The sequence below is a fragment of the Pongo pygmaeus genome, chromosome 17 (assembly GCF_028885625.2).
Source record: "Pongo pygmaeus isolate AG05252 chromosome 17, NHGRI_mPonPyg2-v2.0_pri, whole genome shotgun sequence".
Taxonomy (NCBI): domain Eukaryota; kingdom Metazoa; phylum Chordata; class Mammalia; order Primates; family Hominidae; genus Pongo; species Pongo pygmaeus.
The window spans coordinates 75208705-75220429 of record NC_072390.2 but is presented as its reverse complement, the minus strand read 5'-3'; the positions used below and the strand labels follow the sequence as shown (position 1 = coordinate 75220429).

The following is an 11725-nucleotide window of genomic DNA, read 5'->3' as shown; positions in this document are numbered from 1 at the left end:
GATTACGAGGAGCTTAGGAGTGAGTGAGGCCTTGGAGTCACCCAGTGCAGAAACTTCTCAGAAAGCACAATGCAAAAAAAGAAAGCAAAGGGGAGAAGACAAAAGAGAATCAGAGGGAACTGTGAGAACTACTGATGTTGTTGATGATAATGATACCTTATTGTTGCTGGGTTTGGTGCTGTTGCTGATTTCATTTTAATGGGAGGCATAAGTTTAAGTTTAACTATTTGTAAGAAGAAATCAGTAATACAGGAGACTGGAAGTATAAGAAGGGGAGTAATCAAAATTTCCTGAGCAGGCAGGCAGAACATGGGATCCAGAGGGCAGGTAAAGAAATTATCCCTGAAGTAGAGAAAAACATGTCTTGTGAATCGTAATGTGAGAGAAAAAGAAAAGAATGAATGATGAGAGTTAAGTTCTTATATCTAGGTGGAAAATTACAGAATTTACTTTTTTTGGACTCTATAATCTGCATAAAATAAGAAAGTAAATCAGCTGCTGAGAGTGAGCCTGACTAATAGGCAAGGAAATATCTGACAATAGAGAAGATTATGTTGAAAGGAGTTTTGGAGATTACTGAAAAGAGCTGATAAAGGAAACATAGTAGGGTTGCTGTGCAATCGATAACAAACTGTCTGCCTCCACTATTTGCTTTCTTCCGCTCGATTATAATAAATAGCAGGGAGTTTTTATCTGCCACGGCAATAATCGTCAGCTTCCTCATATGGGCATTTGTTCTCCTCTAACTCTGTGGTTGTTGTATAAATAAACACAGAACAATAATCCAGGGAAAATCTGCTTCACGCATTCCAAAAGCAAAGTTGAATTCAAGGAACCAGTTTAAAATGATGCTAAAGAACAGAACAGGAGTCATATAATCATAGATGTAGGATTGCAACCAGGCTGGTCGCTCTACCCAATTATCCTTCTGTTGCTACCCCAAAGAGACAGTCATCAATATAAAGCCCCTCTTGAAATGAATCCAAGAGAGTGAATTTCTGAAGTACCAAAATATCCTATTAGAGGAGATTTCAAATAGAAGATATTCCATGGTAAGAAATCTCAGGAGAGCTCCTTTATGAAGTTTTAAGCTGTATTTAGGAAGACATCACCAGTTCTAGCTGACACTATAATTTGAAACTTTTTTTCTTTTTTAATTAAATTTAAGTTCGGGGTACATGTGCAGGATGTGCAGGTTTGTTACATAGGTAAATGTGTGCCATGGTGGTTGGCTGCACCTATCAACACATCCCCTAGGTATTAAGCCCTGCAGGCATTAGCTGTTTATCATGATGCTCTTCCTCCCCCTGCCCTCCCCTGACAGTCCCCAGTGTGTGCTTTTCCCCTCCCTGTGTCCATGTGTTCTCATTGTTCAGCTCCCACTTGTAAGTGAGAACATGCGCTGTTTGGTTTTCTGTTCCTGTGTTAGTTTGCTGAGGATAATGGCTTCCAGCTCCATTCATGTGAAACCTCTTAATCACAGCTTTCACTGAATTGATGCTAGGTACAAGTAGAATCATTATATAAATAAATGAATTGTGAAATATTAGTACCTATGTTTTACAAATTACCATTACAGAGAAAATCAAAATTTGTAAAATAAACATGTAAGAAGATTGTTATTCATACTCTAAAATGATTTTTATAGATTTCTTACAGGAAGTAAACATATGCTTTTAAGTAACAATGTGGACATACTTGGTCAAATAAAATCTCTTGAGGGAGTTTTCATCCTTAATCATTCATCTTCTACCTTTCTCACTCCTGTTCCCATCTGGCTCTTTCTACATAAAAAGATTTCCATTATCACCCATATTAAAAGAAAACATAAAACAATTTTATTTCTATATAAATGATTAGGTTTCTATATTGCCTTTTATTTATGTACGAGTTACTTTAAAATATTTATTTTGTCAGCCAATAGTTTCCTATTGCCCACTGAATTTCCTCTCTATATATCATTATTGGCCCCCAAACTGTCAAATTTAATAGATAAATTTTCCATCCTTGCCTGAATATGATAGTTTGTTGCCTATCCAACAGCCTTTCCCTCCCATCCCCAAGACTTTTTCAGGAATCACGGGACCATATGCTTCATAACAGCCTCAGCCTGCCTAGGAAATTCAATTCCCCTTGGAAGTGAATACTTTAGGCATGGGCCCACAATGCAACTCTTGCTAGTGGGGTGTATGTTCATTTTCTGTAGTCACTGTAATACAGGGGTCCCCAACCCCCAGGCCACGGATCTGTATTGAGCATTATCACCTATACCACCACTGCCACAGGTACCAAGCATTACCACCTGAGCTCCCTCTCCTGTCAGATCAGCCGCGGCATTAGACTCTCATTGGAGCACAAACCCTGTTGTGAACTGTGCATGAGAGGAATCTAGGTTACACACTCCTTCTGAGAATCTAATGCATGATGATATGTCACCGTGTCCTGGCACCCCAAGATAGGACAGTCTAGTTGCAAGAAAAATGAGCTCAGGGCTCCCACTGATTCTACATTATAGTGAATTGTATAATCATTTCATTAGATATTACAATGTAATAATGATAGAAATAAAGTGCACCATAAATGTAATGCACTTGAATCAACCCAAAACCAGCCCCCTCTTCTCTCTGTCCTGGTCCATGGAAAAAGTGTCTTCCGTGAAACCCATCCCTGGTGTCAAAAAGGTTGGGGACGGATGCTCTAACACATTATCACAAACTGCCTTAAAACAACACAACATCAACTTACAGTTTGGGAGGTCCTAAGTCCAAAATGGGTCTCACTGGGCTAAAATGTAGATGCCAGCAAAGCTGCATTCCTGCTGGATATTCTGGGAGATAATCCATTTGCTTGCTATTTTTAATCTTCTAGAGGCTGCCTGCATTCCTTGTCTCATAGCTGCCCCATCCTTCTATCTTCACAACAAGCAATATAGGACCACATCTTTTCACACTGCAATCTCTCTTGTTCTCCCTTTTCTGCCTCCCTCTTAAGGTCATTTGTGATACACTTGGTCCACCTGGATAATCCAGGATAAACTCTGAATCTAAGGTCAGTTGATTAGCAATCTTAATTTTAGCCACAATCTTAATTCAGCTTTGCACACAACATAATTCATTTACAGGTTCCAAGAATTAGGATGTGGATATGTCAGTGGGGGGCATTATTCTGCCTACCACAAAGTGTAAGAGAAAGTCTGCTGGGCAGGGAAAGAAATACTCCTCCTTCTGTCTCTGGCAGTTTCAAGGTTTGTATGTGCTATGTCGAATCATGGCAATCATTGTAGGATTACAAGACAAGCCAGCCTAAGTGGGAAGCCTTTTATTGTAGGAACAATTATGATTTTATCATCACTTTGTATAGTCCCACTAAGTAAACCAAACCCAGAGCAATTTTCATTCTACTTGTCACATGAGATAAAATTCGATTTTTGTGTATTCATTTGAATTGTGTTTTCTCTTTCACACAGCAAAAAAATTCTAACTGATACTTTACCTTCCTACATTTTCTGAGCATTTGAATTTCACTTAACCATTTTGAAAAATTCATCATGCTTTTGCAGTATTACTGTAGCCTGGTTTTCTCCTACCTCTCAAGCCATTCCTTCCCAGATTCATTCAAAGGATTTTCTCTGCTTACACTCTCTCTGATGGTTTTCACACCTGGCCCTGTCTTCAGCTTTTCCCATCTCTCTATTCTTCCTGAGTAAATTCATTTTCTTCCAAGGCTTTAACTCTCCTTTACGTGCTGATTCATATTTTTTATCTCTATTTAGAAACTCTTGTTGTTGCTAAATCTATGCTTCTTCTATGGTTTGACTGTCTCCTTCACCACATTTTGAAACTTAATCCCCAATGTGGCATTATTGAGAGGTAAGGGCCTTTAAAATGTGGTTGGATCATGAGGATTCTGCTCCCGTGAATGCACTAACCCATTAATGAATTAATGTATTAATGAGCTAATGCATTAATGGATTATCAAAGAGGGAAACTGATAGGTTTATAAAAAGAGGGAGACAGACCTGAGCTACCATGCTCAGGCCTCTTTCCATAGGATGCCCTTTACTGACTCCCTGCAGAGTCCTCACCAGCAAAAAAGCTCTAATCAGATGCAGCTCCTTGATCTGGGACTTCCCAGCCTTCGTAACTGTAAGAAATAAATTTTGTTTCCTTATAAGTTACCCAGTTTCAGGTATTCTGTTGTAAGCAACAGAAAATGAACTAGGACCACCTGCTTCCAAGTAATTATTGCAGATTTCTTATTGAATATCCCCTGGCTCTCCCCTCCTTGACTTACTTTGTTTCTGAACTTTCTAATATATCTTCCACATCAGTGAAAGACTCCAAAACTTACTTTGGTCAGCCAAGTCAAACACATGAATAAGCTTCCACTTCTCCTTCTCACTCAGACACTTTCCCTATTGAATTAGCCACTAAATTTATGGCCTTGACCTTCTTAAAATCCCTTTATCTTCCCACCTCCTCATGTCTATAGTCACGACTTTGCTTCCTCATTTCTCAATAAGAAAGCTTCCTCATTTCTCAATGAGAAAGCTTCCTCATTTCTCAATGTAGATGGCTCTACAAAAGCCATCTCAGCTTCTTTCCCTGTATTCAAACTCTCAACCCTTTAACCACAATCCAATATCTCCATGCTCATCCAATGAACCCTGTATAATTAAAATAAGATCATCTATCTCTCCTGCTTAAATCTTTCTGTGGATTTTCATAACTTTTAGGCTAATAATAAACATTCAACAAATGATACAACTGCTGTAGTACACATTTGTTATGTTACCTTATCTCATGTATCTTTTCAACTATCCTGTGAGTTAAGCAATGTTATTGTATCTATTTAACAGATTAAAAACTGCAATTTAGAGAGTAGATACAGCTTCCAAATATCATACAGCTGGGGAGGTTTGAGTTGGGTTTTAAGCCGAATCATTCTCACTCTAAAATCCATGCCTTCAATCAGACACATTTATTAGGTGAGTTCAAACTCTCCAGCCAACGCCTAACTATCCAAAAGGATCCCTCGCCAAATGTCTCCAACCCCCAATTGCCCCATCTCTCCAGTCATACAAGCCACTCACGATTTCTCTAAAATGCCATGTGTTCTTGCTGCTCTCTACCACATACTGCTTCTATCTACCAAGAAGATCCTTTGCACTTTTTGTTTTCATTTTCTAATTGGTAGAGCAAGCTTGGCCATGCAAATTCTCCTCCTTGCAGTCTTCCACAATTTCCCAACAGCTGATTTACAAGTTTCTCTCTTCTGTGCTACTGTGGCATTTATATCCACTTAAAATAATAACAGCTACCATTTCTTACCTGCTTTTCCATGGAAGACACATGTCAAAGTGCTTTACATACATAAATTTTCTAATTCCATAGAAAACTATTTAGATAGCTTAGTTTACAAATGGAAAATAATCAGAGAGTTTATGATGATACAGGCATTTTGTTCTATAGTCTCTGTTCTACTTTCTTTTTCCTTTAGGGTATCTTGAGAGCAGGCACCATGGGTCTACATGATTTGAATACCTGAGACCTACTCATAAGCAAGGTTGTTTCCTAAAGATAAGGTAATGGACCACCCATTAAACTAACAGATCTGTGACAGTACAGACATATATAAATATAGTAAATGTCTTGATATTTTACTGTTCGGAAAACACAGAGCATATTAGTTTGATGTAAGTTGTTGTTCATTTCTGTTTCCTCACCACTTTCCTGTGAGCTACTTAGTGGCATAAACCATTCCATATTCACCCTGGATTCCATGTACCTAGCACAGGCACTCAACAAATGAACTAGAAAGTTAAATTAATCACCAGATAGTAATGTTAGCTTTGCCTCTCCATTTTATTATGTGCCACATACATATTCAAGACAGGAAGAAATCTTTATTAAATCTCTAATACTACATCCAGCTCAGTAGGAACTGGAATTACTACTTAAGTTTATTGTACTTCATCATCATCTACCACAATTCATCTGGTTTTTAGAAGCTATACAGGTGAATTGAATGAGGGTATGACATAAACACTCTTTAATTGTCCCAAGGCAAATAAAACGACAATATTAGCACCTTGACCACAGTTTCAAAAATCAAGTTAAGAATTCCACTTCATATTTTTCTCATAATGCTATTTTTGTTTTGCAGCACTTCGCTAATCTTTATCTTATACTGGCATGATATTATTATACTGTTTGTGAATCTATATCATACTTTGCCAATAAATTATGAACAATGCACATATGTAAATGCTTTGAAACTTATCTCTGAGGTATTCTAAATGTATATTTAAAAAATCGATGGTCTCTTTAAGCAGAATCTCTAAAAGGCATCCAAGCTAGACATATTCTGAGTATTTCAAAGATAGAGAATGTTACTTAAGTGTTTAGGTATTGCATACCAGGCAACTGTGAAGAATCCCTGAGGTGGCAGAATCAGGAAGCAGAACTAATAGCACTGAAGAGAACAAAACACTCCACGGAGAGAGGCACAGGTTACTGATTTACAGTTAGCCCCAATTTCAATTTACTCCAAATGAGACAACATGAATAACAAAGACAGAGAAGGACTTTGTTCCAGGTGAGAATTAACACTGGTGAGAACATCTGATAGATAATGTGATTAGAACAGAAGTCTCTCATTTAGAAAGCTTAGAAGCTTTGACACTGAGGAAGCTTCGTCAGTGCAGCCCTGAAGGGAAGAGGCTGCACAGGAGCCTATTCAATGAGAATTCAGGAAAGAATAATGGCTACAACCTCTAAGGTCTGCAAGTCAGCCTGAAAAACATCAGTCAATTACAGTTGACACAGCAACAGTGGAGGAAAGAAGCTAGATTGGCTCATGATGGCTGTTTCTCTAGTCCTTACTTCTGGGGAAAGAGTCCTCTCTTTTCCTTCTTGTCTCTGCTCTTTTTTTCACGATTTATTCTTCTCTGCCTATCTCACATTTTGCCTTCTCTCCCTTTTTTTATAACTCACCATCTTTTTCCATTCTTCATCCTCTTATCTAAATTTCATAAGATACAACTTTAAAGACATAAAAAAGTTTATAAAATAGGTAAATTATAAATGAATTTGTAGTAAAATGTTTATAAGTTACCAAAATTGCATTCATTTAATAGTGTTTACTCTTAATCCAAAAAGCAGGTGAAATTAATATATATTTTTCTGCCACTCTAAAAATGCCTACAGCAATTTGAAAGTAAAAAGAAAAAATCATTGCCTACTTCAGTTTAGACATGGAAGCTCATTTTTCAACAGATTTGTCTTAGAAAATTGATTTTTCTTTTCGCAGACCTTCAAACAAAATTGTCCTGAACTACCCAGTGTTTTAGCATATGTTATATTACAAATATTATCATTAATCAACACTAATTTGTTTATTTCTTTGCTTTGAGTTTTCAACTGATAGGCCCTGTTTCTAGTTTGGATTTTCTTCTTCAATGCAGCAAGCTAAATCTTGAGTTGTTATCGGTAAATATTACTTAAAATATGCTAAATTGAGCTTTTAGAGAGGGAGGCAGTTTACAATTTATATATAGTTATTGATTAGATTTGAAGAACTACCCAAAAATAGGCCGGGCGCCATGGCTCACGCCTGTAATCCCAGCACTTTGGGAGGCCAAGGCAGGTGGATCACGAGGTCAGGAGTTCGAGACCAGCCTGGCCAACATAGTGAAACCCTGTCTCTACTAAAAATACAAAAAATTAGCTGGGCGTGGTGGCGGGCACCTGTAATCCCAGCTACTCAGGAGGCTGAAGCAGGAGAATGGCTTGAACCCAGGAGGCGGAGATTGCAGTGAGACGACATTGTGCCATTGCACTCCAGCCTGGGTGACAGAGCAAGACTCCGTTTCAAAAAAAAAAAAAAAACTACCCAAAAATATACAAATATATGTAATAATTGGTTTACAATTTTGCATGCAATGGCTAAGGTTTAAAACCTAATTATCATTCTCTAATGGCTATTGTTATAAAGACCAAAATAAAAGTGTTGATGAGGATGTGGAGAAAAGGAAACCCTTGTGTACTGTTGGTGGGAATGTAAATTGGTACAGCCATTAGGGAAAACAGTATGAATACTTTTCAAAAAACTAAAAATATAACTACCATAGGATCCAACAATCCCACTATTACCGGATACATAGCCAAAAAAAAAAAAAAATGAAATTCGTATGTCAAAAAGATACCTGCACTCCCGCTGTTCATGACAGTATTATTCATAACACTCAAAATATGGCATCAACTAAGCGTCCATCAACGGATGAATGGATAAGAAAAACGTAGCATATATATACACAATGACATACTATTTATCCTTTAAAAACCCAGGAAATTCTGTCGTCTGTGACAACATGAATGCTCCTAGAGGACACGATGTTTAATAAAAGAAGCCAGACACAGAAGACAAAAATCACATCTTCTCACTTATGCGTAGAATCTAAAAATGTTGGCGGGCACAGTGGCTCACACCTGTAATCCCAGTACTTTGGGAGGCCAAGGCAGGCAGATGACGAGGTCAGGAGATCCAGACCACCCTGGCTAACACAGTGAAACCCCGTCTCCACTAAAAATACATAAAAATTAGCCAGGTGTGGTGGCGGACGCCTGTAGTCCCAGCTACTCGGAAGGTTGAGGCAGAATGGTGTGAACCCGGGAGGCGGAGCTTGCAGTGAGCCAAGATGGTGCCTCTGCACTACAGCCTGGGCGACAGAACGAGACTCCGTCTCAAAAAAAAAAAAAAAAAACCACTAAACCAAAACAATTGAGCTTATAAAAACAGAGTAGAAAGGCGGTTACCAGTGGCAGCGGGATTGGGAGATGATGGTCAAGTATACAAAATTTCAGTTAGACAGGAGGAATAAGCTCAAGAGATTTACTGCACAACGTGGTGACTGTAGTTAATAACAGTGTATTATATACTTGAAAGTTGCTGAGAGTAGATTTTAAATTTCTCACCTCAAATATGTGAGTTAAAATAGAATTAATTATTATTCTTTTTATATTTGTGTTGCATTAATGAACTTGTCTATTTGTATATTTATTGAACAATAGAAATGTGCAGGAGTTACTTGGTTATTTAAAACAAATGAAAAATAAAGAATGGACAAACCACCGCTGATTAGGAGATAAACAGCAACCACAATTAGGTAAGGAGATAGTATGAGAAGAAAGAGAATGGTTATAATGTTATATGATATAATGATTTATTTTAGCCAAAAATAGCCATCTACTAAACACTAGTATCTAAATATCAATTATTAAATACATTTCCTATTAAATATGTACTGTGAGGAAAAAAGCAGACCTTATTTGAAGCAATCTATACATCATAGTATCTAATATAATGAAGTTCTTGGATACATGTATTACAATACTGATTTTTTTTGTTTGTTTTATTACATACTGGTAGAATTTCAATTATTCACAACACCTCCTGAAATTCTTATTAAATTAGCAGCCCAGGCAGTTGACAGTAAATGGCATCTAACCAGCAGCACCCTAGTGCAGCAACCCCCCAAATTAAAAATCTAAGATTCATGAAAACTCAAAAAAAGATAAAACTCACAACCAGCAGCAACCAAGACAGACAGCAAACTTTGTACCATAAATGGATTGGAAAAAGCATACCTAGGCTTCAAATTGTGAAAATAAGATCACATTTTTCAAAACAATGGAAAGACATGATTCCTCAACCAAAGCCTAGCCCCTGGCTAAAATTTTATGTTCTATACCAACTAGAAAATTGACAATCATTTCCTCTACTCACAGGCATTGATGAAATAATTACATTACTTATAAGGAAAAGGATGTAATTGACAGATAATATTGATTAAGTTATTACTGTTTCAGATACTGTTCTAAGTACTCTGAATGAATGAATTCATTTACTCCTCACAGTCGTAGCCATTTATTGTAGGTTCTATTATGCTACACAAAGTCAACAGAAGTTAGACAGTATATAACCATGAGTAAAATCTCTATGTTAAAACAGCTCTCAGAAAACAGGATTGTGGGCAATAGAAAACAAACATTTTATTTTTGTCAGTAAATGTAAAATGCTAGATAAAAATAAACAGTGAAAGAATCTTCAATGCTGAGAGCTGTGATTTTACCTGGACTTCAATTGTTTAAAGTATTTAAGAATCATATGATGGTAGGAGGAAATAACTACATTACTTATAAGGAAGAGGATGTAATTGACAGATAATACTGATTAAGTTATTACTGTTTCAGATACTAAGTATTCTGTCTGAATTAATTCATTTACTCTTCCCAGTAGCCGCCATTTGATGTAGGCGCTATTATAATACACAAACTCAATAAGAGACCTAGGATTCAAATCCCTGGGGCCCGATTCCAAAACCCTGCTTTTAACAATTACATTAGATATAAGAGTACTTTAGTGCAGCTGGTGCATTTGGCAGGAATTAGAAAGGGATTCATGCATATCAACCTGTGCTCCAGCTTTATGTCTAAGATCCAGCCTCAACCATGATACAAATTAACAGAGAATAATCAGGAACAGTCACCCAGCTTTTCTTCTCAATTGTGTAATCTAGAACAAAGGAAAAGAAACAGCTTCTGAGAGAATTCAAGAATAAATGTATGTTAACAATGATCTACTGAAGAATATAGAAGAAAATATTCAGGACATCATTTGATATTCTCAACAGTGTTGGAGAAAAGAAAGACCCAACAGAATTGAAGCAGAATGGCATAACTAGATACCAAGCTAAAGTGAAAAATCATAGGAAGAGATATAAAAACTTAACAGAGTAAATAAATACCACAATTAAAAGGAGGCAATAAAGGCAATCATTCAGGTTTTGAAAATAAAATCAGTGATGTGGTAAACATCAGCTTAAGCTGTCAGAATTCAAATGAGGACATAAACGAAAATGCAGAGAAAAAGGGTGATCGATATGAAGGTCGTAGGGTAGTAATTGATGCAGTTTAAAGGGTGAGTAAATAAGTAGAATATATAAGCCAAGTACTAAAGATTGTAATAGGAAAAAAATGACTTGAGGTAAAGAAGCAGCTATGGTTGCTGACTGAAAAAGGTTACCACCTTCTGAAAAAAAATCAAAAGAATAGATTCAGTTAAAAACATCCAAAAAATATATTTTGAGTTAATGAAGAAAAATTATCAAATTTTCTATTCCTAAATAACTAAAAAATTATACACACACACACGTCAAAAAGGGGAAAAATCAACAGTGTATTCATAGGGTTTAGTCAGGAATTTAGAGCCACTAGACATGTTATGTGAATGCAGTGATTATGGGAGGAATACACATTACAAATATGTGGGGGAACCAGAAGATTTAAAAAAAAAAAAAAAAAGTAACTCACCAGCTGGCCAAATTGGCAGCAGAAAAGTCAGAGCTTGCTGGGAAAACCAGGAAGCCACGAAGGTAGAATGACATGGAAAGGTCTATGAAATGGTCAGCTCCATGCCTTTGTACGACTACCACCTCTGAGGGTCAAGTCAGGTGCCTGCTGGAGAGACTGCACCACTGGTCTGCAAGGCCAGCATCTGGGTACACAGGCTGCACATTAGCAGAGGGGAGGAATGGCTTCCGCTTCCCATATCCCTTCTACATCTCACCCAAATTCCTCTCTTGGCCAACTCTGAGCCAATACACAGAAGGTAATTCTTGGCACTGTGGTTCCCAGACTTAGTCAAGTTGACAAACACAGCCATC

At 37.2% G+C, this 11725-nt stretch overlaps 1 long non-coding RNA gene across 1 annotated transcript; it reads right to left on the bottom strand.

Moving 5' to 3' along the window:
- Positions 1-1149: 1149 nt before the first annotated feature.
- Positions 1150-8665, bottom strand: LOC134738416 (uncharacterized). The gene is made up of 4 exons (XR_010124128.1): positions 8127-8665; positions 3660-3669; positions 1699-1780; positions 1150-1500 (listed from the first exon to the last, which is right to left on the bottom strand). It is a non-coding gene; the product is annotated as an uncharacterized LOC134738416 (long non-coding RNA).
- Positions 8666-11725: the final 3060 nt, after the last annotated feature.